Below are 27,835 nucleotides of genomic sequence, written 5' to 3' on the forward strand. Positions count from 1 at the left end.
GCCTCGGTGACGGAGCGAGAGTGTCTATCCAAAAAAAAAAAAAAGAAAAAAAAGAAAAGAAAAGAAAAAAAGAGAGAGAAAAGGAATAATGGGTCTCTCTTGTTTTTGAGCTGATCCGAAAGTTATCTCTGTTTCTTCTTGGTCATTGTTTTTTTTTCCCTAGGAGTGATTAGGTGGGGTCTCGGTTTGGAAGAAGTAGAGTTTCCTGATGACATCTGGTAGGGGATTCTCTGAGCCAGACAGTAATGAAAGATTGATGGAATTCCAAGTCTGCCAATGAAAGTTTAATCTATGGTATGTGCTGTCTTGCCTCAGGGAGAAAAGTCTTCAGGGAGGAGCAATAATTCTCTCCCTACACTACAGTATTGTCTTGACCTCTAGAGTTAATTTCTCTTTAATGCAGCTCCATGATAAGCAAAGGCATCACGATTTACTTGACCATTTTGCTGACTTACACTGTGGTTCTATTTTCTGTCTTTAAAAGTGGCTTCCGTGCCTTCCATTAATCATGATGGGATGCTTGCGATACTTTCAGCACAGAATAACCTTTAAGGAAAGACATTGTAAGTGATTGTCCAAGAACAGTTTCCCTTAGAGGAAAGTGGGAGGGCATTTTCAGACAGATTGTTCATGGCGGTACTGTCCCTGTTCATGAATATATGAAGACGACAGTTTCTCCTGAGAAATACATCATCCATTTTGGTAACTCTGGCTCAAAGCATAGTTCAGGATTTCTTGTGAACATGTTTCAGTAACAGCCAGTGAAGTGTGGGGGCTTGAGGCTGTTGTGTCAAGACAGAGCAGAAAAGTCTGATGATGATCTCTGAACAGCGTCCTTCTGGTACTTCCCCTGAGTCCTGAGCCAGACAAAGGATGGGCCTTTCTGGATGCAGAGCGAGGGAGATCCATCATGTTTGATTCTCTGTGTACATCCTCAAAGTGCCATGATCTTCTTTGAATACTTGGAGCATCCCAGGAAGAGAAGAGTCATTTGAGTAAAGAAATAGCCTAACAACCCATGTAAACATGGGTGAGTGTTTTTGAGAACAGAGGAAGTCGTAACCATGATAACCCAGAACTTACGCAGATGTTCAGTGCATGGTTAGGTGCTTGAAGAATTACTAAAAGCCTTGTGTTGTTGCAAAGGAAGGTGCAGTTACCACTTTTCATACACGAGTTGTCACCCGGAATATTTTTACTCAAATGTCATCATCCTGATGATTTTTGGTTTCCTGGGGAGTCCAGTGACTATGAACTTAGTGCAGCACAGTTCGTCACTGGGGAAGAAGAATTTGAGAACATCAGGTGGAACTCAAGGAGTCTCATTGTGTATAATTATGTCAAGTTTTTGAGAGCTAGAGAAGGTCAAGAGAAGGAATACTGGAGTAGGAATCTCACCATTTGCAATGTAATCGTGCCTCTTCCCTTGCACTGATGCTGGGGTACTCTGTGTCCCACTCTCTCCACCCGCAGTGGAGATCATCTCTGCGGTAGCTGAAATATGGAGGTGCTTTCATGCAAGGATCACAAGTGCCATCATTCCCAGTGGCACTCTTTTTATTAACATAGTAATATTTCCTCGAAATACTGTCCTGGGTCTGTTGGGTGCGGTGGCTCATGCCTATAATCCTAGCACTTTGGGAGGCTGAGGCGGGCAAATCACCTGAGGTCAGGTATTTGAGACCAGCCTGGCCAACATGGCAAAACCCTGTCTCTACTAAAAATACAAAAATCAGCTGGGTGTGTTAGCTCATGCCTGTAATTCCAGCTACTTGGGAGGCTGAGGCAGGAGAATCACTTGAACCCAGGAGGCAGCGGTTGCAGTGAGCTGAGATCGTGCCATTGCACTCCAGCCTGGGCTGCAGAGTGAGACTCCATCTCAAAAAAAAAGAAAAGAAAAGAAAAGAAAAAAATATATTGTCCTGGGTCAACCATAACATATTATTAAAAATAAGGAGAAATTTAACATGAGAGCTTAGTATTGTTCTCTTTTACTTTTAATATCTAGAAATTATCTCTAATTAGTTCATAGTGAGTCTCGACTAACGAGTTGGTGACTCTTCATAGAGTTCCCTAGAGCTATTTGATGCTGCCCTTCGTAGGCTAAAATTGTTGTTTAGAGCCCCTGAAAATGGCTTTGTATTTTTCTAACCCTCTTATGAAGTCAGAATTGGTGTTTACGTATCAGAGCTGTGAACTCAAGCCTTGGAATGGCTTGTGTTCGGAGGAGTTATTTTTTGATAGAGAAAAGTGAGAATGTAGGAGAATTACCCTGTCATGAATTTGCAGCTAACCTTTGGGTGGACTGAAAAAGTCTTGGTCACTTGGGAGCCAAGGGTTCCTGCTGCTGTCGTACGTGAGTCCACGTGAGGCTGCACCAGTTTCCCTCTGGGACCCACGTTCTAGTCTCCTCCTGCTCACTGGCCTCTCTGTGAAGATAAGAAGACAGTAGAGTTATGTTCCCTGCAGTCCCTTGAAGCAGCACACATACTTTGGGCTCAGGCACTGGGTCCCATGTTTCTTTGTTGTAACTTCAACTGGGAATTCTGTTCTTCTTGGCTATTCCCCAAAGAGTGGCCTAGGGACGTGCTTGTTTGAAAAGGGAAGACAGGAAAGGAAATCAAAGACAAGAATTAGGAAATTGAATCCGGAGCCCTCAAGCAAGAGCCCAATTTCCAAGAGTAAAAAGGTCTTGGGAACAGAATCATGCAGGCGCGGTCATGGCAGCCAGAGGACGGAAACACCAAATCACATGTGGGGCCAAAGAAAACGAAGGGAGCCAGAGAGTCGACTTAAAATGGAAAGAATAAACCTCTCCAAACCCAGGAAGAATGATTGAGGCTATAAATAAAGGAACACAGAGTGAGGGACAGACTCATTCTGTCTGCTCTGACACCATTCACCCATCTAGAGGAGTGTGATGGGGGAGGGGAGAGTCAGAAAAATAACACCCAGAAAATGTTCTCATTCAGTCAGAAATTTTATACCAGAAATACTCCAAAGAGGAAGAAACATTTGAAAGTCCTGAGGCGGGACAGGATGAGGTAGGGGGCACAGGTACAGTCTCTGAGGGAGATCCGGACAGGAGGGATGGCAGGGACACAGTGGATGAAGACGGATGCTGACATGGCAAACAGACAGGTAATGTGATGGGGACGACAAAGCCAAGCAGACGCAGGCGCCTTTCTCTCGCGGGCAGTGCGTTAGATAAGCTTCTGATTGCTTCTCTTTTTTTTTTTTTTTTGCTTTTTTGTTCTGTTTGGAATAGAGTCTCACTCTGTCATCCAGGGTGGAGTGCAGGGGCAAGATCTCGGCTCACCTCCACCTCCCAGGTTCAAGTGATTCTCATGCCTCAGCCTCCTGAGTAGCTGGAATTACAGATGTGTGCCACCACACCCAGCTAATTTTTGTATTTTTGGTAGAGACGGGGCTTCGCCACGTTGGCCAGGCTGGTCTCGAACTCCTAGCCTCAAGTGATCTGCCTTCCTCAGCCTCCCAAAGTGCTGGGATTACAGACATGAGCCACCAAGTCCAGCCTGATGGCTTCTCTAGTGCTCAGCCACCCACCCTGTCTTGCTGAGTCCCCCCTTTAGGAAAACGTTCCAGCTGCATTTTCTTTTTTTTTTTTTTTTTTTTTTTTTTTGAGACGGAGTCTCGCTCTGTGGCGCAGGCTGGAGTGCAGTGGCCGGATCTCAGCTCACTGCAAGCTCCGCCTCCCGGGTTTTACGCCATTCTCCTGCCTCAGCCTCCCGAGTAGCTGGGACTACAGGCGCCTGCCACCTCGCCCGGCTAGTTTTTGTACTTTTTAGTAGAGACGGGGTTTCACTGTGTTAGCCAGGATGGTCTCGATCTCCTGACCTCGTGATCCGCCCGTCTCGGCCTCCCAAAGTGCTGGGATTACAGGCTTGAGCCACCGTGCCCGGCCCAGCTGCATTTTCAAGGGCTACTTTTTCTCTGCACCAAGCACTCTGCCCACTGGAGAGCCATCTTCAGGCAGGGCTCATGAGCCTCATGCCCTGAACCCTGAGCTGCCCTGCCCGGGGTGTGGCAGGTCATGATAGAGTTAAGAGTCACTTTGCCACTGGACAATAGTTCCTGACACGTGGCTCCTACCTCTCTGATCCCTAAATCCTTCTTGCCTCTTCCCTAAAGGAGAGCTCCTGAATGTGAATTTGTTGGAAACAATACCGGAAAACTGCAAGTCTCAATCTTCAACTCAGCAGAATCAAACGTTCCTGTGTGGTCCTAAAACCAGGTCTGTCCCAGCAGGTGAACTAAACAGGGCACAGCAGGATGAGTTTGCAGGAATTTTATATATAGCACCGATGAAGTCATTAATGCCATTTTTCAAAGAGTTGACCCTTCTTTGATTACCAAATCTATGAAATAGAGATTTAGTTCAGATTGAGAGTATCTGATCCCCTCTGACCCTGGCTGTCAGCACTACACCCCTACATGACCTACCTTGATACAGACCTGGAATGAGGATGGGAACAAGGATGAGAGGGCAAATGTCATCCCTGAGTCCATAAGCAGCATCTGAGCTCCAAAGAATTGAGTTGTCTTTTGAGAGAAGCCTCTTTCCTAACCACATGCCACAAGGTTATAGGGGGTGTGGCCCAACCTCGGCTAACCTAGGCTAGGCCACCTTTGCTCTCAGATGGGTAACAGCTGCCTGCTGGGATGCCAAGGCAAATCTGTTATACTCCACATTGGCCAAGATGGAGAGTATCATCTTGAAACATCACACTCCTGACCCCATTTTCAAAGCTGTTCTTTGTATTCATTCTCCCATGTTCTCCATTCATACATTCACTCATTTCAGTATGTGTTCATCCACTGGACTTACGCTGAGCCACCGTGGTTAATGGCTCTGCCATCTAGTCAGCCATACAGGTCAGCAGTGTAGGAGCCCCTGACCCTGCTCCTGTGGGTCCTCCCCACCCACAGTGGTGGTCAGTCCTAAGGAGTCTACCTCCTTAATACCTAGGTCAGAGTTAAAAACAGGCAATCATATCGACAGTGTGTAATGATTCAAATATCCATCAGCAGGTAAATAGATAAACAAACCATGGTGTATCGTACAACAGATATCCATACAGCAGTGAAAAGGAACCAGCTGTTGATACAGTCGGCCCTCTATATCTGCAGATTTTCTACATTGACACATTCAACCAACTGCAGATGGGAAATATTTGGGAAAAAAAAATACACAATGAAAAATAATACAAGTTTTTAGAAACAACACAGTATAACACTTATTTACGTAGTTTTGCATTGTATTAGGTATTATAAGTAATCTAGAGATTATTTAAAGTGTACAGGAAGATGTGCATATGTTATATGCAAATACTGTGCCATTTTATATAAGAGGCTTGAGCATCCTTGGGGGTCCTGGAACCAATTCCCTGCAGACACCAAGGGACAATGGTATACACAGCAACATGGTGAATTTCACAATAATTGTGCTGAGTGAAAGAAGCCAGATCAGAAAAAAAGGTAGCGTGTGATTGCATTTATGTAAAATTCTATAAATGCAAGGTAAACTAATTTGTGGTGACAGAAGGCAGTTCAGTGATTACCTGGGGAAGGACAGAAGGCAGGGATTATAACGAGGCAGGAAGCATCTTTGAGAGTTACAGATAAATTCATTATGTTGATGGTGGTAGTAGTTTCACAGGTACATATATATATGTCAAAACTTATCAAATTGGATATTTTAAATATATGCAGTTTGTTGTGTATCAATTATACTCAATAAGGTTGTTTAAAATAAAAGTTTTAAAATATGCAGTGAGTGCATACCAAAGATTTAACTCATGAGCCAGCTACCAACACCAGTTCAAAGGAGCCTAAGGAAGGCTGAGAATCTTCTAAACCTGATAACCAAGCCACCAGGAAGCACGTGTGCTTTCAAGAATTTGGAAAGGTTTCAAAAAACCTCAAGCCAGGAAGAATCACACACATACACAAACACACACGTCCTGCTGCCTAGACACAGCCTAATAAAACAGTTGAAACCAAAGGCATAACACAAATCATAACAGCAGCTAGAAGAAAAGAGAAAATGCTCGAATAGATGACTAACGTGGATACAAAACTGATTAATGTCCTACTGGTAATGAAATCCTCACTTTTGGGGTTTTGTTTTTTTTTTTCTTAGCAGAAAGTTGCAAAAATTACTTGTAACATATTAATGTTCTACAAATTAACAACTACTCTCCCAGAGTCTGAGCCCTAATCACTAACCAGCAAAGTTAGATGAAAATACAATTCCCTAGAGCTGGGCTGTTCATTTCGGTGAAGGCCTTGAGCACTTGAAATCTAGCTGGTCTGAATTGAAATGTGCTGTAAAGTATAAAATACATGCCAGAATTCACAAACATTGTATTAAAAAGATGTAAAATGTCCCATAACAGTTTCATATTGATTACACATTGAAATGATAGTGTTTTGGACATACTAGCTTAAATAAAATATTAAAATTAATTTCACTTCCATTTTCCAATTGTTTAATGTGACTACTAGAAAATTTTAAATTACTTAATGTGGCTTGTATTGTATTTCTGTTGGACAGCACTGCCCTAGTGAAGTTAGTAATCCTTAGGAGGGTGTGTTAAGTATTGCTCTACTGTGACATTGAAAGACACAGTCCTCCTTTTGTCTTATTTCCAAGTGTTGGTTAATTTTTCTTAACTACTTCTTATGCCTGTTCCTCCACCCCTGATCTTTAGCTCCCATCTGTCTCTGTGTCCTTGACAATCTGCAACCCAAGTGATTTTTCTGATGGGTAAAAAGACATGACATGTTCCCTGATGCTCAGGATGGAGCCAAACCCCACGGTGTGATATGGCCGGTCTCACCCCTGCCTGTCCCCATCCCAGGCAGCACAGCTGAGCCAAGCACTTACCCAGCTGCACCGAACTGTGCCTTCACACACTTAGCTAACAAGAATGTCACACAACAGTTCTCATTTGCACTGTGTGCCCTGCCCTTTGATTTTTTTTTCTTTGCTACTCTTTTAACTTTTTTTTTTTTTTTTTTTTTTTGAGACGGAGTCTCGCTGTGTCTCCCAGGCTGGAGTGCAGTGGCGTGATCTCGGCTCACTGCAAGCTCTGCCTCCCGGGTTCACGCCATTCTCCCGCCTCAGCCTCCCAAGTAGCTGGGACTACAGGTGCCCGCCACCACGCCCGGCTAGTTTTTTGTATTTTTAGTAGAGACGGTGTTTCACCGTGTTAGCCAGGATAGTCTCGATCTCCTGACCTCGTGATCCACCCGCCTCAGCCTCCCAAAGTGCTGGGATTACAGGCTTGAGCCACCGCGCCCGGCCTCTTTTAACTTTTAAAATGCCGTTTGTGACCCCTGATTGGTCATAGTTTGAATAACACTGAATCTTGGTCAAGTTTTCTAAGAAGTTTTTAAGCTGAGCACTCTACCAGCTTAGTAACTGATTTTTAAAGAAGAGGAAATTCCACACTCACATCGTTTTGGGAAACACTGTAGGCAATGTCCTGCTCTCAGAGAAAGCCCCTAAAACCTCAGCTGCTGAAGGCTCTGAGCTGTCCCGCAGCCAACACTAGATAAGCAGAAGACATATTATTGGCTTCGTTATCAGTGAACCTTCAGAGGGCCAGCACTTCTGGGACCCACCAGGTCAGAAAACATGGTTCTAGGGATTCTGAATGAGAACATTGTTATCTGGGCACAGGATAAGGAAGCTAGATTTTCAGACTTTCATTTACTTAGCCCCACCCCTGCCTCCTGTGCCTTCCCTGAAAAGTGTTGTGTTCTTATGAACAGCACTTCCACTGCATTCAGTGCAGTAGTAAGTGATGATCCCATGATGGAAATCTCTCCTTCTTTGGTAGTATCATCACCTAAGACGTCCTTTATATTGTTAAATTGCCCTGGGATAAAAAACTGAAATGCAGATTTCTTTTAGATTTCAGTCTCTAGAAAATATTGTCTGTCAAAGGATTTGCATGTAAGAATTTGGTTAACAGGGAAAATTGTATAGTTTATCATGTTTCCCTTTTTGCTACAAAGTTTCAAGTTAAATTAAACCCTCAATTGCAGTAATTAAATCAGATAGAATCATATAACATTGCTGTTTTTGTGAATCAGAAATGGTTGAATGTGGTTCCAACTAATATTTTGCCTAATTTATAGAATTACTTTCTCTTCCTTATATTTGGCTTTAAATTTTACTTTTCTAAATTTATGATAGGCTGTGTGTGCCTTTTATTGTAAGCCACTTAATTCTTTTGGGAAGGAAATGCCATATAAATTTTGGTAAATAAACAGAGTTCAATTGTAATGCCCCATTAACCAGTGAGTGTTTAAAATACAGATTTTTTCTCTGACTTCTCTATTATTCAATAATTGGGAAATGCTATGCATTCTAAAACAGGAGTATTTTGAGGATTTTTTTCCTTCTGTAAAATCCCTAAGCAGCTAAAAGAGCACAATGTTCAAAATTTATCTCTACAGCTAATTAATATTTATTGACCTATCCAAATGACACTTGTGGCCTTCCCCATTAATCAGAGAATCGTAGTGTCATAGAACCACCTCAGCCCTAGAGGTACTTGCTTGCCAAACAAGTTTGGCAAGGAATCCCACCAGGAATCCCATTGTGAAGATTAGCAGCAATTGCTAAAAGCATTATAGCTAATGGATGCTGTGAAATTTCTTAATATATTTCCCCCAACAAATTCAGTGGCGTAGTGTAATTGTCTCAGCCCCTTCTTACCTAAAGGAAATGTCCTGATTCATCTCTCTACAGCTTTGAGCTTGCTTTGTCTTCTTCACTGATGTAAGAGAAGGTGTAGAAGTTATTTATTAAGAAAAATAAAACCTGATACTATTTATTAAATTCACTAAGTCAAGGGTTAAAAATAAAGAGGGAAATTTTTTTAAATAAAAGATAAGGTTTAAATATGTCTACCCTGTACAAATTAGAGTGCTGCTTAAAAAAAAAGAGAAGATACGTATCTTAAGTGGTCAAATCTTGGGTCACTTCTAATCATAACATTGTTAATCATTCTCTTAGGCCCCAGAACTGGTAGAGCAGATTATACCACAGAAGTATGCTAACCAGGGCAGGAGGATAGAAATGGCTCTCATCATCCATATAGGGTACTATCTTTTTTTGGTTTTGTTTTGTTTTGAGATGGAGTCTTACTCTGTTGCCCAGGCTGGAGTACAGTGGCACGATCTCAGCTCACTGCAACCTCTGCCTCCTGTGTTCAAGCAGTTCTCCTGCCTCAGCCTCCTGAGTATCTGGGATTATAGGCATGCAACACCACGCTTGGCTAATTTTTTGTATTTGTAGTAGAGACAGGGATTCACCATGTTGGCCAGGCTGGTCTTGAACTCCTGACCTGAGGTGATCCACCCGCCTCAGCCTCCCAAAGTGCTGGGATTATAGGCATGAACCACTGCACCCAGCCCCATTTTTTTTAAACCTTTATCATTATAATTTAACCAGATTTCTTCCTGTGTATCTTACAGTGATCTGTAAAGTTGGCTTTCTTCATGTCCAAGGCCACATCTTCCTCATTCCTAACTTGAGATGTCAAGCCATGGAATTCCTTTTCTCCCTCCTTGTTCCTCTATTGATCCCATCTAGCTTTCTGGGGATTTACTGGACACTCATGTATTCAGTCCCTAGCATGTGTCTGCCACTATGCTTGGCATCAAGGATGTGGCCATGAATGAGAACACCATGGTTCTTGCCCTCATGGGATGTACTAAGAGGAAGAGACAGGTAATGACATGGGCCCGTGAGTCCCATGAAGCACTTTCTAACATGACTGTCAAGCCCTATGCCAGTATTATGTGACATCCCTGTCCTTAGGACTTACTGCAGGTCCCACCTGTTCTGTTAGCCTTTCTATCACCATTCGTGTCCTTCAACACAGGCTAGGTTAAACTGTAATAACAACCAAAAATCTCAGTGGCTTGTAACAACTCTTCCTGCTAAATGTCCATGGTAGGTTGGCTGAAGACACGGCTTCCTGGGTCATTGTCCTCATTCTCTGTCTAAAGCTGATGATACAGTCACTATCTAGACTAGAGTATTGGCAACAATGGTGGCAGAAGGAAAAGATGCACTGACTCTGAACATTTCTGCTGGAAATGATGCTTAGTACTTTTGCTCACATTTCACTGGCCAAAGCAAGATGCGTAACTGCGCCTCACTTCAAGGAGTGGGGAAATATATGCCACCCCTACAAATGGGAGTGAATCTTCACAGCACACCGTGCCCTGTGCTGTCTTTCACCTCTGCAGTCATGCATGTCTTTATGGTACTAGATCTCTTCAACCTCGGGTTGTCACTAATGTCACAGATGTGTATGTCTCCCTGGTTAGACTGTGAATTCCTTGACGGCCAGTGCAATGTCTTATACTTCCTTGTGTGTGGTTCAACATGAGTGTTATACTTATATTAGATGCTTAAGAATACTTTTGATTATCTGAAGGGGAGAATAATCAGAACTGTGCACGTTTTGACACAATGGTTTACTGAAAGTCTCTGCACATTATCTCCATTAGTCCTTTCAGGACTATAGGGTGTAGCATTATGTCCCTTTTACAGATGAGGAAACTGAGACCTAGAACTTCTACACGACTTGCTCAGTTGTATACAAAAATGTGGCTGAACTGTGTCCGAAACCATGAATTCTAAATTAATGACTCAATGTTTCCTACTCCTTTTAGCTGTTAATATGGACACTGCAGTTATCTGGTGTAGAGGCCCACATGAGGGAAGGTAGAGGAAACTTCAGAAAAGGAGTTGAGGCCAGGTGCAGTGGCTCATGCCTGTAATCCCAGCACTTTGGGAGGCTGAGGCAGGCGGATCACTTGAGGCCAGGAGTTCGAGACCAGCCTGGCCAACGTGGCGAAACCCCGTCTCTCTTAAAAATACAAAAAGCAGCCTGGTGTGGTGACCTGCGCCTGTAATCCCAGCTACTCAGGAGGCTGAGGCAGGAGAATCCCTTGAACCTGGGAGGCAGAGGCTGCAGTGTGCCAAGATGGCACCAATACACTCCAGCCTGGGCAACAGAGCTAGACTCTGTCTTGAAAAAAAGAAAGAAAAAGAAAAGGAGTTGAGAGTGCCTGAGCAGAATGGGGGTTTATCTCTTGGTACTTGGGGCCCAGCAGAGCTGGGGTGTACTACATAGCAATAACTGCCAGCTTGTACTTAGCAGGTCAGTGTATTTGTTTGCTGTAGCTACAAATTACCACAGATTTACTGACTTAAAATAACAGAAATTTATTCTTTCACAATCTGGAGGCCCAGAAGTTCAGTATCAGTCTTCTGTTGTTTTTCTCTGTAAGAGACAGGGTTTTGCTTTGTCACCCATGCTGGAGAACAGTGGCGCAATCATAGCTCACTGCAGTCTTAACCTCCTGGGCTCAAGGGATCCTCCCTCCTCAGCCTTCTCGGTAGCTGGGACTACAGATGTGCACCACCATGTTTGGCTAATGTTTTTTATTTTTAAAAATTTTTTTGTAGAGATAGGATTTCGCCATGTTGCCCAGGCTGGTCTTGAACCCCTAGGTTCAAGTGATCCTCCCACCTTGGCTTCCCAAAGTGCTGGGATTTTAGGCTTGAGCCACCGTGCCAGGCCTCCACATCAGTTTTCCTGGGCCGAAATCAAGGTGTAGGCAGAGCTGCACTCCCTCTGGAGGCTCTAGGGAGGAATCTGTTCCGTGCCTCCTCCAGCTTGTGGTGGTTGCCAGCATTCTTTAGCTGTGGCTGCATCACTGTCTCCTCTTCCAAGTATGTAATCTTGCTACCTCTCTCTTAGAAGGACACTTAAGACTGGATTTAGGACCCACTCAGGTAATCCAGGATAATATCCTCATGTCAAAATCCTTAGCTTAATCACATCTGTGAAGACCCCCTCACCGCGCACCCCTTTATTTTATTTTAATTTTTTTTTTTTTTTTTTTGAGACGGAGTCTTGCTCTGTCACCCAGGCTGGAGTGCAGTGGCCGGATCTCAGCTCACTGCAAGCTCCGCCTCCCGGGTTTACGCCATTCTCCTGCCTCAGCCTCCCGAGTAGCTGGGACTACAGGCGCCCGCCACCTCGCCCGGCTATTTTTTTGTATTTTTTAGTAGAGACGGGGTTTCACCGTGTTGGCCGGGATCGTCTCTCGATCTCCTGACCTCGTGATCCTCCCGTCTCGGCCTCCCAAAGTGCTGGGATTACAGGCTTGAGCCACCGCGCCCGGCCAATTTTTTTTTTTTTTTTGAGATGGAGTCTCACCCTGTTGCCCAGGCTAGAGGGCAGTAGTGCAGTCTTGGCTCACTGCAGCCTTCACCTCCTGGGTTCAAGTGGCAATCCTCCCGCCTCAGACTCCTGAGTAGCTAGGACTACAGGCAAGAGCCACCATACCCAGTTAATTTTTGTGTTTTTAGTAGAGACGGGGTTTCACCATGTTGGCCAGGCTGGTCTTGAACTCCCTACCTCAGTTTGTCTGCCCACCTGGGCCTCCCAGAGTGCCAGGATTACAGGTATGAGCCACTACCATGCCCAGCCATTAAAATATATATATGACTGGGTGTGGTAGCTCACACCTGTAATCCCAGCACTTTGGGAGGCTGACGTGGGTAGATCACCAGAGGTGGGAAATTTGAGACCAGCCTGGCTAACATGGTGAAACCTCGGCTCTCTACTAAACATACAAAATTAGCTGGGCGTGGTGACGCGTGCCTATAACCCCAGCTACTTGGGAGGCTGAGGCAGGAGAATCACTTGAATCCAGGAAGTAGAGGTTGCAGTGAGCTGGGATCATGCCACTGCACTCCAACCTGGGTGAGAGTGAGACTTGGTCTCCAAAAAAAAACAAAAAACAAAAAAAGTATGTGTGTGTGTATATATAATCTATATAAGGTAACACTTGCAGGTTCCAGGGATTAGGACCTGATTTCTTTGGGATTTTTTTTCAGCCTTCTACAGTCAGGGCAGTGGGAGCCCCTTCTGCTACCCAGCTTTGCTCCTCCATCTTCCTCACCCAGCTGTCTTTCCTCCAGGTGGTACCAATTATATGGCATCTTAAATGAAAGGGCCTTTGGAGTCAGGCACACTGGTTGACTTCCTGATCTGCCTCTGTTAGCTGGGTGACCCTGAGCCAGTTACACACGGTGCCCCAGGGCCCTCTTTTGTAGAGATGGAAGCTTTGGAACCTTCACGCAGCTTGGTTATAAGATATTAAATGGCAGAGGGCTTGGCACGGGCCCCTGTCCCCTGGTGGGCACTCAGGAGAGAATGCTGTCCCTCCCTCTGCACTGCCTCTCGCTCCGCCCTCCCTCATCTGCACTGGCAGCAGCGGGCACAGTGGGCTGGAGGCAGAGCATGCTGCTTGTTGAGATTCCTGGAGCACTTCCTCCTGTTTATTTTTCTCAGTGAAGTTAACAACAGACAACGTTTATTAAATAATGAATCATTCTTTCCTAGAAGGATTATTTCATTTCATGGGTGAGCAGTTTATTGCCAGAGAATGATGTCTTCCCCCAAAATGATGTATAACATGGTTTGGTACCTAAGTTTTTAGACACTTGAATGTTTTTTCTCTCTTCCACTTAAACTTGAAGGTGGTGAAATGTAGTGCATATTCATTCACACTCTGTTCATTTCAGGAGACACCCACAAGCAGGGTGGGGTGGCTGGGGCCCACTTCGACCTCATATTTTCCTGTTTCTACAGGACTATATAGAATATTTACTAAATACTAGGTATTCAGTAATAAATACCATAAGCCTTCCTAGGTAATTAGCCTGTTAAGAAAAGTAAGCAGTTGTATAATTGGCAAGGAAATTAATACAAACATCTAAACCAAGAAATATCAAGCCTTTTTTTCTTGGAATTTTTTTCATTTCACGTATATTCCTTGTCTGCCTTCAGAATCTAAAATTCTGGCCCACTTTGTTTATAGAGTAGTCCCTTTAGATATTGGCCTTATTTTTAGGCCTCTTTTTCTTTTTTTTTTTATTTTGGAGACAGAGTCTCAACCCAGGCTGGAGTACAGTGGCAAGATCACAGCTCACTGCAGCCTGGATCTCCTGGGCTTCAGTGATCTTCCCACCTCAGCCTCCAGAGTAGCTGGGATTACAGGCATGTGCCACTTCACCCAGCTAATTAAAAAAAAAATCATATTGATGGGGTCTTGCTGTGTTGCCCAGACTAGTCTCAAACTCCTGGCCTCAAGTGATCATCCTACCTGAGCGTCCCAAAGTGCTGGGATTACAGCTGTGGGCCACTGTGCCCAGCCCATGTTAGTCCTAGGGCTAGGATTACTTGCCATTACCGCACACTGTTGATTATTATAGCTATATATGCAGCTTTAAAATTGGCTACACTGATTCCTTCTACTTTATTCTTCTGTTTATAGGCAGGTGCCTGTAATCCCAGCTACTCAGGAGTCTGAGGCAGGAGAATCACTTGAACCCGGGAGGTGAAGGTTGCAGTGAGCCGAGATCGTGCCACTGCACTCCAGCCTGGGCGACAGAGCAAGACTCTGTCTCAAAGAAAAAAAAAAAAAAAGAAAGGTGGTGTGGGGACAAATCAAGGTAACACATGTACAAGAAATAAATATTATTGATCCTTTAGTAGTTCATAAGGTTCATAAGCATGGTGATTGGCCTTTCATGTGCATGTCTGAAATGTGCCTTCCACAAACCTTGTTACAAAGTTGGCACACAACCATTGATGTGAAAGAAAAAAGATGAAAATAAGAGGTCCTTGGTGGCAAAAATAATAAAATGGCTCTTTGGTGGTTAAAAGGACCAATTTGGTCCAATCTCAACTCTAAATAAAAAGGAATTTTGCTTGAGGTAAGTAATTTAGCTCCTTTGTGGAAAGTTCTTTGACTTCTAAGATGATTCAGAGTTTGGAATTACTGATTTAGTCTTCTGACTGTATCAGGAGTCTTTAAATATACATTTTCCATTCAATTAATAAGTCATGAGTCCTGTTAATTTATCATCAGTGCAATCAGAAACCATCAAAGTAGACTCTGAGTTGCCAGCCTTTACTTCTGGTTAATCCTGACACATCTCATATGTCATGGATTTCTGAAATTCTGAAACTGAGATTGCTTATGGTTCCGATTGGTCACTGGATTGTTGTGTTCCTAAAGAAAGATTATACAGCTCACTTCAATGATGCAGTTTCCCCTCTTTTCCTCAAAAAATTTTGTACATGAGTGAAGAAAGCAGAATCTGTGGTCCCGTAAAGCAGTGATGCTCAAATTCAAGTGCATGTCAGAATCCACTGTGGGTCTTTTTCAAACAAAGCTGGCTCTGCCCCAGCCTCAGTGGTTCTGATTAATTCAGTAGGTGTAGAGTGGAGCCTGAGAATTTGCATTTCTACTAAGTTCCCAAGTGACACTAATTCTATCTGTGGACCATACTTTAAAAATCAGCTGGGTGTGGTGGCTCACCCTGTAATGCCAACACTTTGGGAGACTGACATGGGAGGATTGCTTGAGGCCAGGATTTCGAGACCAGCCTGGGCAGCATAGCAAGACCCCATCTCTAAAAAAAAAAAAAAATAGCCAGGCACGGTGTACCTGTAGACCTAACTACTCAGAAGGCTGAAAATTTAGAGCCCCTTTCAAGACCCTAGGAGGAGGGCTAGCAGTTAGATCACATGGTTTTTGTAAAATGGTTTTGCAAAAGGAAGATATTTTTGTATTCTTAAAAAAAAAAAAAAAAAAAGGCCCCAGAAATTGTCTAAACTTTAGGTCCTACAAAACCTAGATCAGCTCCCTGGTAATTGATAAATATAATTAACTAATATATATGAAAGGAATACAGACTGTACTCAAGAGAAGTTTTTTGTAGGCTAAGCAGTCCCTAAGTCCCAGGAATGAGGATACATGGGGACTTCATCTCAGAGAACAGGAGCCCCATATGTGAACTTTGTGTGGAACTTTAATTGAGTGAGCTTAATGGAGCATTTAGGCAGATGAAAATTCAAGTTGATCTTCACTCACCTGCTAAATGATCAGTTTGCTGTGTGTGATGTATCAATTTATTTGTGACAAGAGCAGACGATTTGGAGAATGAGACAGGTTCAGATGTTGGCTTCACCTCTTACAATTGAGTTCACTCATTCCCTCTGAGCCTATTTTGTTTACAAAAAGGGTGTTGGTAATAATAATAGCTAATTTAATAGGGCTAATGGGGTGCTATAGTGACATGATAGATATGACAAATGCTCTGAAGATAGAAAATGCTGCTCAGATGTTAGTAGCTATACAAAGCTAACAAATAGTATACTCATCGTTTATATTAATAGAATGACTAAAAGGCCATTCTGCTAGAGAAGGAGTCAGTAGACTTTTTCTGCAAAAGACCAGACAGTAAATAGGCTTTGTAGGTCATGCTGTCTCTGCCATGTTAGGCAAAAGCACCCACAGACAAGATATAAATGAATGTGCATGGCTGTGTTCCAATAAAGCTGTTATTTATAAAAACAGGTACAGAATGGTGATACACTAAAACTGATCTAAAAGGACACTGTTCGCTGGGCGTGGTGGCTCATGCCTGTAATCCCAGCACTTTGGGAGGCTGAGGCAGGCAGATCAGTTGAGGTCAGGAGTTCAAGACCAGCCTGACCAACACAGTGAAACCCCATCTCTACTAAAAATACAAAAAATTAGCCAGGCGTGGTGGCGCACACCCATAATCCCAGCTACTTGGGAGGCTGAGACAGGTGAATTGCTTGAACCATGGAGGCGGAGGTTTCAGTGAGTGGAGATCACACCACTATACTCCATCCTGGGTGACAGAGCAAGACTCTGTCTCAAAAATAAAATGAAATAATAAAAGGACACTACCCTTCAAATTAGGAACTTCCAATTGAATGTGAAGATAAAACAAATAACAGCAACCATATATGATGTTTTTATTTAAACTCAACACTGAAGGATCAAAATTATATCAGCCTCAGTTTCTGTGGCCTTCTAATGTAGCTGATATCTCTTTAGGGGATGAGGGCACATAGGTGGAATAGGAAAAGCAAACTGAGGAGGAGGAGAGAGGCAAGATTAAGAACAGTTGAGGGTGAAAATAGCCGCTTGTTTATTTTTATGCTTCTTGGCACTGGAAGTAGTGATCATTGGGTAAGCTCCTGCTTAAACCGTCCTCTGGGATTCAGCCTCAACAGTAAGCTCCTGAGCATGGAGTTTCGTGACCACCAAGAAAGTAAAGTGGTTCTATTTTGTAATCTCCTAATGAATTTTTAAAGATGACTGATGGTGTCCAGGTCTGTCAACATGGAAAACTGAGATAAACCCTTCAAGAGACAGTTGCCCATCCATCTTAAAAGGGAAGTTAATTATGAACCATGAATAGAGCCGCTATAATCATTCACATACAGGTTTTTGTGTGAATAGAAGTGTTCACTCGTCTTGGGTAAATACGTAAGAGTGGGATCACGTAAATACGTGTTGTAGGGTGACAGCATGCTTAAGTTCATGAGAAACTGCCAGCCCACTTTGTGAGAAGCTGTGCCATTTTGCATTCCCAACAGCAAAGTAAGAAAGTTCCGGTTGCTCCACATCCTCACCAGCAGTTGGCATTGCCAGGATTTTTTGGTTTGTTTGTTTGAGGGTGGTGGTGGTGGTGATCTTAGCATTCTAAAATGTGTGAAGTGGTAACTCACTGTGGTTTTAATCTGCATTTTCCAAACCAATGTTGAGCATGTTTCATGTGCTTGTGAAAAACATTTGTCTTCTTTGGTGACGTATCTGTTCAAATGTTATTGCCCATTTAAAAAACTGTGTTGTTTGTTTTCTTATTACTGACTTTATTCATAGTTGCCAAAACTGGAAACAGTAAAATACCTGTCAACTGGTAGAAGGATACACAAACTCTTGTACATCCATGCAAAAGAATTCTCAGCCATAAAAAGGAATGAACTGTTGATACACTCAACAATTACGCTAAGTGAAGGAAGCAAGTTTCAGAAAGCTAGGTATTACAGGACCCCCTTTATATGACATTCTGGAAAAGGCTAAACTGCAGGGACAGAAATCAGATCATTGGTGGGCTGGCAGTGAGGGAAAATTATTATTTATTTTTAAAGAACTTCTCTTGGCTTCACTCCCTAGCCCCTACTGTCTTACTCTCCTAACCCCACGTTCCCAGCCATGGGTTTAGTATCAGTTTCAGCTTGAGTTTCTGAGGCAGAAACACAAACATGATTTTGTCGAATTATAATCATGGAACTTGCCAGACAGCCAGCTTTGTCCTTGGCCCTCCATGACTCTGTCCCTATGTGTGCAGTATCCCAGTATTGCAAGTATTCCTTGCAATTCTGCCTTCCAGGGAGAGCAAGCCAGGGGGTTGAGTGGGGAGATGGTTGAACATTTTAAGAATTGAAAGGACCAAACGTGGTGGCTCACACCTGTAATCCCAGTGCTTTGGGAGACCAAAGTGGACGGATCACTTGAGGTCAGGAGTTCGAGACCAGCCTGACCAGCATGGTGAAACCCATCCCTATTAAAAATACAAAAATTAGCTAGACATGGTGGCACATGCCTGTAATCCCAGCTACTCGGGAGGCTGAGGTAGGAGCATTGCTTGAACCCGGGAGGCAGAGGTTGCAGTGATCCAAGATTGTGCTACTGCACTGCAGCCTGGGTGACAGAGTGAGACCCTGTCTCAAAAAAAAAAAAAAAAAAAAAAAAAAAAAAAGAGAATTGAATGTTATGCTCGTTCCCTTAGGATTCTGAACCATGGAGGATAACAATTTATGCTCACCCTCACTACCCCCTGCAGCAGTTAGGAAGAAGAGATGTGGTGGGTGGTGGGAAGATAAGTCAAATCTCTTTATAGTACAGGGAAGGCCAGGGAATGGCCCACAGTCTTTGGAGGAGTGAGAGGTTTTTCCTGCTGAATATTGCATGAAGAAAATGAGCTATGCTGCCTGTCTAGGGCTTGGGAATCTCTTCCACTTAACAAAGATTCTTGTTATACACATTTATTATAAATAGCCTTTGCATTTTATAGGGCTGAACAGGAAGACTCCAGGCCATTGAGCAGGTGAATTTCTTTTCCTTTTTTTCAAAATTTTTGTTAGAGTTGAGTTAAAGAGATACCGTGGCAACCCTGGAGGTCTTTTAGATAAAGGGCACATCCTTATGTGAGTGCAAGCTGAGCTTCTGCTGTGACTGATAAGTCTTGTGGGGCAGTGGGGGCCTTCTTTTACAAATACACATTATAGATTCCTCCAGGAGCAATAACCAGGTACACAGTGCTTTTTTTTTTCTTTCTTTTTATTGAGATGGAGTCTCACTCTGTCACCAGGCTGGAGTGCAGTGGCGCAATCTCAGCTTACTCCAACCTCTGCCTTCCCGGTTCAAACAATTCTCCTGCCTCAGCCTCCTAAGTAGCTGAGATTACTCAGTGCCACCACGCCCAGCTAATTTTTGTATTTTTAATAGAGATGGGATTTTGCTGTGTTGGCCAGGATGGTCTCCATCTCTTGATCTCCTGATCCGCCTGCCTCAGCCTCCTAAAGTGCTGGGATTACAGGCGTGAGCCACTGCACCTGGCCTACAGAGTGCTTTAAAATAAGTTGGGAATATTACTGTTAGTCCACAACTCCCTGACTTTCTTTTCTTTTTTTTCTTTCTTTTTTTTTTTGAGACGGAGTCTCGCTCTGTCACCCAGGCTGGAGTGCAATGGCCCGATCTCGGCTCACTGCAAGCTCTGCCTCCTGGGTTCATGTCATTCTCCTGCCTCAGCCTCCCAAGTAGCTGGGACTACAGGTGCCCACCACCACGCCCAGCTAATGTTTTGTATTTTTAGTGGAGGTGGGGTTTTTTTTTTTTTTTTTTTTGAGACGGAGTCTCGCTCTGTCGCCCAGGCTGGAGTACAGTGGCCAGATCTCAGCTCACTGCAAGCTCCGCCTCCCGGGTTCTCGCCATTCTCCTGCCTCAGCCTCCCGAGTAGCTGGGACCACAGGCGCCGCCACCTCGCCCGGCTAATTTTTTGTGTTTTTAGTAGAGACGGGGTTTCGCCGTGTTAGCCAGGATGGTCTCGATCTCCTGACCTTGTGATCCGCCCGTCTCGGCCTCCCAAAGTGCTGGGATTACAGGCTTGAGCCACCGCTCCCGGCCTGGAGGTGGGGTTTTACCGTGTTAGCTGGGATGGTCTCGATCTCCTGACCTCGTGATCCGCCCACCTTGGCCTCCCAAAGTGCTGGGATAAACAGGCGTGAGCCACTGTGCCTGGTCTTTTTCTTTTCTTTTCTTTTCTTTTTTTTTCTTTTTTGAGACAGAGTCTCCCTCTGTCACCCAGGCTGGAGTACAGTGGTGTGATCTTGGCTCACTGCAACCTCTGCCTCTCGGGTTCAAGTGAATTCTCATGCCTCAGCCTTCCGAGTAGCTGGGATTACTGGCGTGCACCACCATGCCCAGCTAATCTTTGCATTTTTCATAGAAACGGGGTTTCACCATGTTGCCCAGGCTGGCCTCGAACTCCTGACCTCAAATGATCTGTCCACCTCAGACTCCCAAAGTGCTGGGATTACAGGTGTGAGCCACCGCACCTGGCCTCCCTCGCTTTCACTGTCCAAGCTCATTGAAGATCTTTTTTGCTGCTCATTTGTCCCTGTGGTCATGGTTTGGATGATTCACGTCTGGATTCTTGCTACTCAAAGTGGAGCCTCTGAATAAGAACTTGGGCATCACCTGGGATGTAGTTTTTAGGATGACAGGGCCCTACCCAGACCCACTGAATCAGAACCTGCATTTAACAAGTCCTCAGACAATGCATTTGCACATTGAAATTTGAAAGGCATTGATCTACCTCAAGGTCCTGCCAAAACATCCCGCCTGCTCTGTTGATAACCTTGTTGTGATGTTACCGTCAGAAACGTACCCGTGGTGAATGCTTCTGCTGTCCACATAGGTGTGAGTATAGATGCACGCCACTTTACCCCGAATGCACTTCATTTGTTAAGTGCTCAGTGCTGAACTGGGCACAAAAGATACAAAAACAAGTAAAGCATGGTTGCTGCCTTCAAGGAGCTCAGAGTGCAGAGCGGGACACAGGAAGAGCTGCAGCACCCCATTCTCCAGTGTCTTTATCTGTCATCTGACTTTCTCCACTGACACAAAGTACCAGTCCCCTTCTCTGGAAACAGCTTTGAATCCTCAACGTACAGCCCACCGAACACCTGCCTCCAAATCATTTCGGTCAGAAGGGACAGTACTTATGTGAAAAAAGCAGGGAGTCTGAGATCTACTGAGTCACATCCTCTAGGTGAGACTGTGGCATTGTCTTTCTTTCTTTTTTTTTTTTTTTTTTTGAGATGGAGTCTCACTCTGTTGTCCAGGCTGGAGTGCAGTGGCGTGATCTCGGCTCACTGCAACTTCTGCTGCCTGGGTTCAAGCGATTCTCCTGCCTCAGCCTCCCGAGTAGCTGGGATTGCAGGTGCCTGCCACTGTGCCTGGCTAATTTTTGTAGTTTTAGTAGAGACGGGGTTTCACCATCTTAACCAGGCTGGTCTTGGACTCCTGACCTCGTGATCCACCCGGCTCGGCCTCCCAAAGTTCTGGGATTACAGGCGTGAGCCACGGCGCCTGGCCAAAACTGTGACACTGTTATTTTAAGTGTTAGGATGCACGTTATAGTTTGAGACCACTAACTTGGGTGCTGCTTTGATATTCTCTGATTATGCAAGTGTCATACAAATGGATGTTAAAATAGTCTCAAATATTTAAGGAATCCTTCAGGGATTCTCTTATCCTCAATTCAGGAGATTTTGAAGTGGCTTCCAAGTTCAGAGCTGCTTTTATCTTTGGCTGAGGCAATATAAGGATCTTTGTGGATGGTACTTAAGGATAGTTCAAATTCATATCTATATATTTTAGTAGCATGTTCTCTAGGAGCAAATGACAGTGCTTTGTTCTATAATGAGTTAACAGCATGAACAGTGTCATGACAATCCTGTGACTTTCTTGTTTAATGTTTGTACTTATCAAACAAATTGAAATTGGATTATGGCTGTTGCACGTTATATCAGTTATTATCCAGTTAAATGCAGGTCTGAAGGAAGTAAAATTGATTTTTCTATGCTACTTGGGGACATCATAGGTTATTGGTATGCTGGTTGAATTTTCAATTAGGTTTCTACGAGAGAAAGATGAGTGGTTAGGTTTGTTGGATTTTTTTTCTTTCTGTATTTTGTAAATAAACTGTGATATTTCATTCTAATTAGGAAGTCAGATGCCTTTTAAAAGTTGGGTGATCAGTTTCCATATTTTTATTTAAAGCATATCTGGCTTTTTAAAGTGTATCATAATTCTGATGAAGATTTTTATTTTTAGAAAGAAAAAAAGAAAACAATAGAACATCTTCATAATAGTTACTACAGTAACAGCTCCCATGTTTATCAGGGAATGAGCTGTAATATGTACCAGAATTTCACACATAATTGAACCTATCTTTCTATGAACCAGACCTGTTTTTAAGAAACTGCCTTTATTCCGTAAACACTGTTTGTGTGCCTGCTCTGTGCAAGCCCCATGCCCAGTTAGTAGGGATTCAGAGTTTATCTAACATAGATATCCTTCACAAAAACAGATGTTTTATTTTTATTCATTCATTCATTTATTTTAGAGATAGTATCTCGCTCTGTAATACAGGCTGGAGTACAGTGGCAAGATCATAGCTCTCTGCAGCCTCAAACTCCTGGCAATACTTCTGCCTCAGCCTCCCAGGCAGCTAGGACAACAGGTGCAAGCCACCACACCTGGCTAATGTTTAAAAAAAATTTTTTTTTTTGAGACAGAGTCTTGTTCTGTCACCCAGGCTGGAGTGCAGTGGTGTAATCTCTGCTCACTGCAACCTCTGCCTCCCAGGTTCGAGTGATTCTCCTGCCTCAGCCTCCTGAGCAACTGGGATTACAGGCACATGCCACCACGCCCAGCTAATTTTTGTATTTTTAGTAGAGACAGTGTTCCACCATGTTTGCCAGACTGGTGTCGAACTCCTGGCCTCAAGTGATCCGTCCACCTTGGCCTCCCAAAATGCTGTGATAACAGGTGTGAGCCACCTGGCCTAATGTTTAAAATTTTTTGTAGAGATGTGGGTCTCGCTATATTGCCCAGCTGGTCAGAAATATGTTTTATTACTACTTAATGCGTCGAAAGCAAAGCAGTGGGCCAGAGAACACAAAGGCAAGGATGACGAGCCCTCAGGAAGTAAGGAAAGGCCTCATGGGAGAGATGGCGTTTGTTTAATCTGGGACCTTAACTGGTAAATAGGCATTTGCAAAATGGAAATTTGTTATTTAAATCATTAAAGTATTATATGCTGATTACCTGGTCATTTAAAAAGATCTCTCAAAAAATAGTAACTCATTAAATTTAATCAATAGTGGATGTATTAAGCACTTACTGTATGTCAGGAAATGTGCTTACTGCTGAAAATACAAACTGCCAAGTCAGAGAACAGTCACCGAGACCAGCCTCAGGTTTGATAATGTGCTGGAAGGACTCACAGAGCTCACTGAATGCTGTCATTATGCTTGTGGTTGTGGTTTGTCACAGGGAAAGGATTCTGATTAAAATCAGCCCAAGGAAGACGCACGTAGGACAGAGTCCAGGGAAGTTCTGAGCTTTCAGTTGTCCTCTCCCCACAGCGTCCTGGGCAGCATAACTTCCCTGGCATTGCCGTGTGACAGCAGCACAGAGTATTGGCAACCAGAGAAGTTCATCCAAGCCTTGGTGTCCAGGATTTTTATTGAGGCTCCAGCCTGGAGGCACAGACAACTGGTCCAGGGCTAATCTTAGTCTCGAGCTCCTCCAGAGGTGGAGCTGATACTGCATGGGCCAAGCACCCACCCCAGATCACCCAGTTAGACCCTCTAGTGTGACCCAAGGCCCCTAGGCAAACAGAAACACTCCGGTCAGGCACAACATTCCAAGGTGTTCGAGTTTACCTCCCAGAAGCTGAGGGCAGAGGCTCTCTTCAGCCAAGGTTAAATTCTTCACTGTACAGAAACAAAACCAGACTCTGTAAGTTTATAAAGCTCACTGTAAAGTGAAGGAGATTAATAATAAATGGATGATTTTCCAAATATTTAATACCCAGCTGCAGCAGGGGTATGAAGGAAAAGCCTGGGATGCTGTCAGGGAGGACACTGCCTGTCAGGAACATCTTCCAAAGGAATCAACTTTTGGGCTGAGATTCCTAAAAGATGAGAGGGATTCATCAGGTGAGCAGTGCAGGGAAGAGCATTCTAGGAGGGTCACAGTCAGCGCAAAGGCTCTGAGGTGGGAAGTAGCTGGGCACAGTCCAGGAACTGGAAGAAGGGGGCTGGAGCAGAGACCAAGAGGAGGGAATGTGGTTGCCGCATTGGAGATAGAAGCAAGGACCTGATCCCAGGCGACCAGCCTGAGACCCTGAAAGTGATGGAGACTTTATCTTCAGTGCAATGGGAAGCCACTGTGTGGTTTTAAGGTTTGAGCATGGATACTCATATTTGTGATTTTTGTTTTTGAAGGGACACAAATGTGGCTCCTGTGAGAATAGCTTGTTAGAGATCAGTGGAGGCAGGGAGACTGTTAAAACACTACTGCAGGCTGTGTGCGGTGGCTCACGTCTGTAATCCCAGCACTTTGGGAGGCTGAGGTGGGTGGATTACTTGAGGTGAGGAGTTCAAGACCAGCCTGGCCAACATGGCAAAACCCCCTCTCTGAAGCACAAGAATCACTTGAACCCAAGAGGAGGAGGTTGCAGTGAGCCAAGATAGCGGCCACTGCACTAGTGAGACTCTGTCTAAAAAAAAAAAAAAAAAAAAAAAAAAAAAATGCCAGCAGCCCTCCTGATGAGAGATGATGGCTGGAACTAGGGTGGCAGCATGGAGTTGAGAGAAGGGGGCAAGTTGGAGAGAGCAGGAGGAGGCAGAATTGGCAGGACTTGTCACACATGACTTCCTGCCAGCAGAGCCTCAGCTGTCACACTTGCCGCACCCTGTGGACATCTGGCAGACCCATCTATTTGTTGCTTCTGCCCTCCCATAGACAGAGAACCAGACAACCAAACTCACTGGAATGATGTGTAAGGAAGGAGAGGCAGCCTTTGAAGGGGTACCAAGTACAATCCTGTTAACTTGTTTCTTATCTCTGAGCTTGCTGCTCTCTGTTCTGGCTGCTGAACCCCAAGTCCCAAACCTTCTAGCCTCACTTGCAGTTTGGGCTGTGTTCCAAACAATTGTGGTTGCCAGAGCAGTTTACTGTCAATAACTCTTCCGAATAATTGAAGCGTTACTGATCATAGATACAGAAACAGCATGAGTTAAATCATGCTCTCCCTAGAAAGACATCTGTTAACCGGAAAAGCCTAATATAAAATTTTCTGCACAGAACCTGGCACTTAGGAGGAGCTTAGTAAATGTTCAACAAATGAGAAGACACCTGATTCTCGTTTAAACATGAACATTAAAGTTTTCTGTACACCTGTGGTGTGTTTTACCAAACCCAAACAAGACCTACTACTTACATACTCCCTTGATTTTCCATGTGTATTTCCTATTTTCTGTTCCTTTCTTTGTAAAAGGAGTGTATGAGGCTTCGAATATACCCAAAAACGTGGCAAATATGCTCTGCCTATTTCGCTCTTTTTTTTTTTTTTGAGACGGAGTCTCACTCTGTCACTCAGGCTGGAGTGCAGTGGCACGATCTCGGCTCACTGCAACCACCGCCTCCCAGGTTCGAGCAATTCTCCTGCCTCAGCCTCCCTATTTCACTTTGTTAATTGGCCAAATAACTTATGCTTGCCCAGAAACAATTAAAAAGAGGAAGTATTTTTAGTGCTCACAGAACACAGTCAGTAAGAGACCTTGGATTTTCCTTTCCAACTTGTATATTGACTAGTGGCTAGCCAGGACTCTTAGAGTGCTGTCACTTAGCCAGTGGACTTTTTCTGCTTCCATGTATATGGGGAGAGGGGGATGCCTGTGGGATCTTGGGTTCAAGTCAGCTGTAAACAAAAGGTGTCTTAAAAGACGTAGGGATTACAAAAGGGTGTAGGGGTGAACTGCTAAGTGCTTTGTGTAAATTAGCAGGTAATCTGTAAACAGTTGCCAGCTCAGTTCAGAATTTGCTGCGTCTTGAAATCTGATTCTTCAGATTTATCAAACTACAGTTTGGTTTCTGTCTCTCTGCCCAAAGGCTTTTTGGCTGTGGGCTGCAATACCTTCCTTTCCCAACCAACGCTCCCCACCTCCCATCTCCCCACTCGCCCCACAATCGGGATCGTAGAAACCTAGCCTAGTGCAGTAGCTCACCCCTGTAATCCCAGCGTTTTGGGAGGCCAAGGCGGGCGGCTAACTTGAGACCAGGAGTTTGAGACCAGTCTGGCCAACACGGTGAAACCCCATCTCTACTAAATAAAAATAGAAAAAATTGGGCAGGCATGGTGGCGGGTGCCTGTAATCCCAGCTGCTAGGGAGGCTGAGGCAGGAGAATCGCTTGAACCCAGGAAGCGGAGGTTGCAGTGAGCCGAGATCGCGTCACTGCACTGCAGCCTGGGCGACAGAGCGAGACCCTGTCTCAAAAAGAAAATAAAAGAAACCAGAAACACAGCAGGCCTAGAGCATCAACTTTTTCTAAGAGGTTCAGTGGCTTTGAATGAACTTTCTAAGTCCTGAGAGTCCAAAAAGGGAAACGTTCGTTCCAGGAAGGGAGTATGTGGGGTGGCGGATCCTCTTTGCCGGCCCTGAGCCAGGCCTTTAGCAGCTGGGAGCATCTGGCGGGAGCACCTCGCGGGAGCATGGAGCTGCAGTGCGACCAGGCGGGGCGGGGCCACGCGCCTCCCCAGCAGCCAATGGGCGGCGGCGGCGGCGGGCGGGCAGCGCGGGCGGGGCGGGGAGGCGAGGGCGCCGCTCGCTTCAACTTGAGCCCCGGGCAGCGCGCGCTGCTGCTTGAGCGACGGCATCCGCTGGCTGGTGCCGGCACCCTGGGGCTCATCGTAGCACCTGGGGGGCATCCCCGCCCGACCTCGGAAGGACCGGGAGACAAAGGTGAGGAAGTTGGCGAAGGAACGGCGCGTCTTTGTTTGCAGGTGCGTTCAGAGGGAACGGGGGTCGAGGCAGGGACGGCGAGGCGGGCGCGGGAGACCCGCGGGACAAAGGCTGCGCCCTCCCTTCCGCGAGTCAGCGCTTAGCGAGATGCCTGGTCCTGGGCGGTTGAAAGGGCTGAAGAGGGGGCCCCGCTGGTGGGAAGGAGGAGTGAGGCATGTATAAAATGGGGGGAGGCATCCTTGGACCCCCAATTCGCCAGTGCATCAGGACTGTTTGGGGTGGGCTATTCATTGATGTGGTCTGCACGGGGCATTTCTGCCATGTACAGCGTTCTGCGATTGAGGCAGTGACTGCCTTCGCCTTACATGCCCCGTGGTGAGGCCACATTTCTGTCTTCCTGTCTACATTAGGACTGAAAGATATTTCAGGGTTTTGGTAATCCAATATTTGGATTAAAAGCAATATTCTTTCGTGTAGAAAAACTGTATTTCCAAATGCTTTAGAATATTGGTGTGACTTCCATGCGAGAAAATATCTCAAATTCCCCAAATGTAGAAACGCAGCCAGCTCTTGGCACTGAGAAAGAAGTGGTGTTTTTGAAAGAGAGGCGTGATGATTTAAATATTGCTTACAACACTCTATTAGCTTGTGGGGGAATCTGTGCCTTTTCTATTATCTGTTTCCCTATACCAATATTGTAACCAGGCACGTCTATGGATTCCCTAATTAATGTGTAGCTGTGAATCTTCATTACTGCCTTGGGTGGGAGAAGGCGGGAG

General features: G+C 44.7%; 1 protein-coding gene and 1 pseudogene across 10 annotated transcripts in view; both read left to right on the top strand.

Annotated features, from left to right (window-relative positions):
* The window catches only part of APBB2 (amyloid beta precursor protein binding family B member 2), a 410,008-nt gene that overhangs the window by 337,891 nt on the left and 44,282 nt on the right, over positions 1-27,835 (top strand). The window contains exon 1 of one of the 10 annotated variants that reach the window (XM_050790351.1): positions 26,955-27,056. The exons of 8 other annotated variants lie outside the window; for them this stretch is intronic. The gene's annotated coding sequence lies outside the window, so the exon portion shown is untranslated. Of the gene's footprint in view, positions 1-26,954; positions 27,057-27,076; positions 27,098-27,835 lie in introns of those variants that run through there. One more of the 10 variants, XM_050790352.1, reaches the window with a different exon arrangement.
* On the top strand, positions 14,613-14,723 carry LOC126955899 (uncharacterized; annotated as a pseudogene).

The sequence above is a fragment of the Macaca thibetana genome, chromosome 5, assembly GCF_024542745.1.
Source record: "Macaca thibetana thibetana isolate TM-01 chromosome 5, ASM2454274v1, whole genome shotgun sequence".
NCBI classification, from domain to species: domain Eukaryota; kingdom Metazoa; phylum Chordata; class Mammalia; order Primates; family Cercopithecidae; genus Macaca; species Macaca thibetana.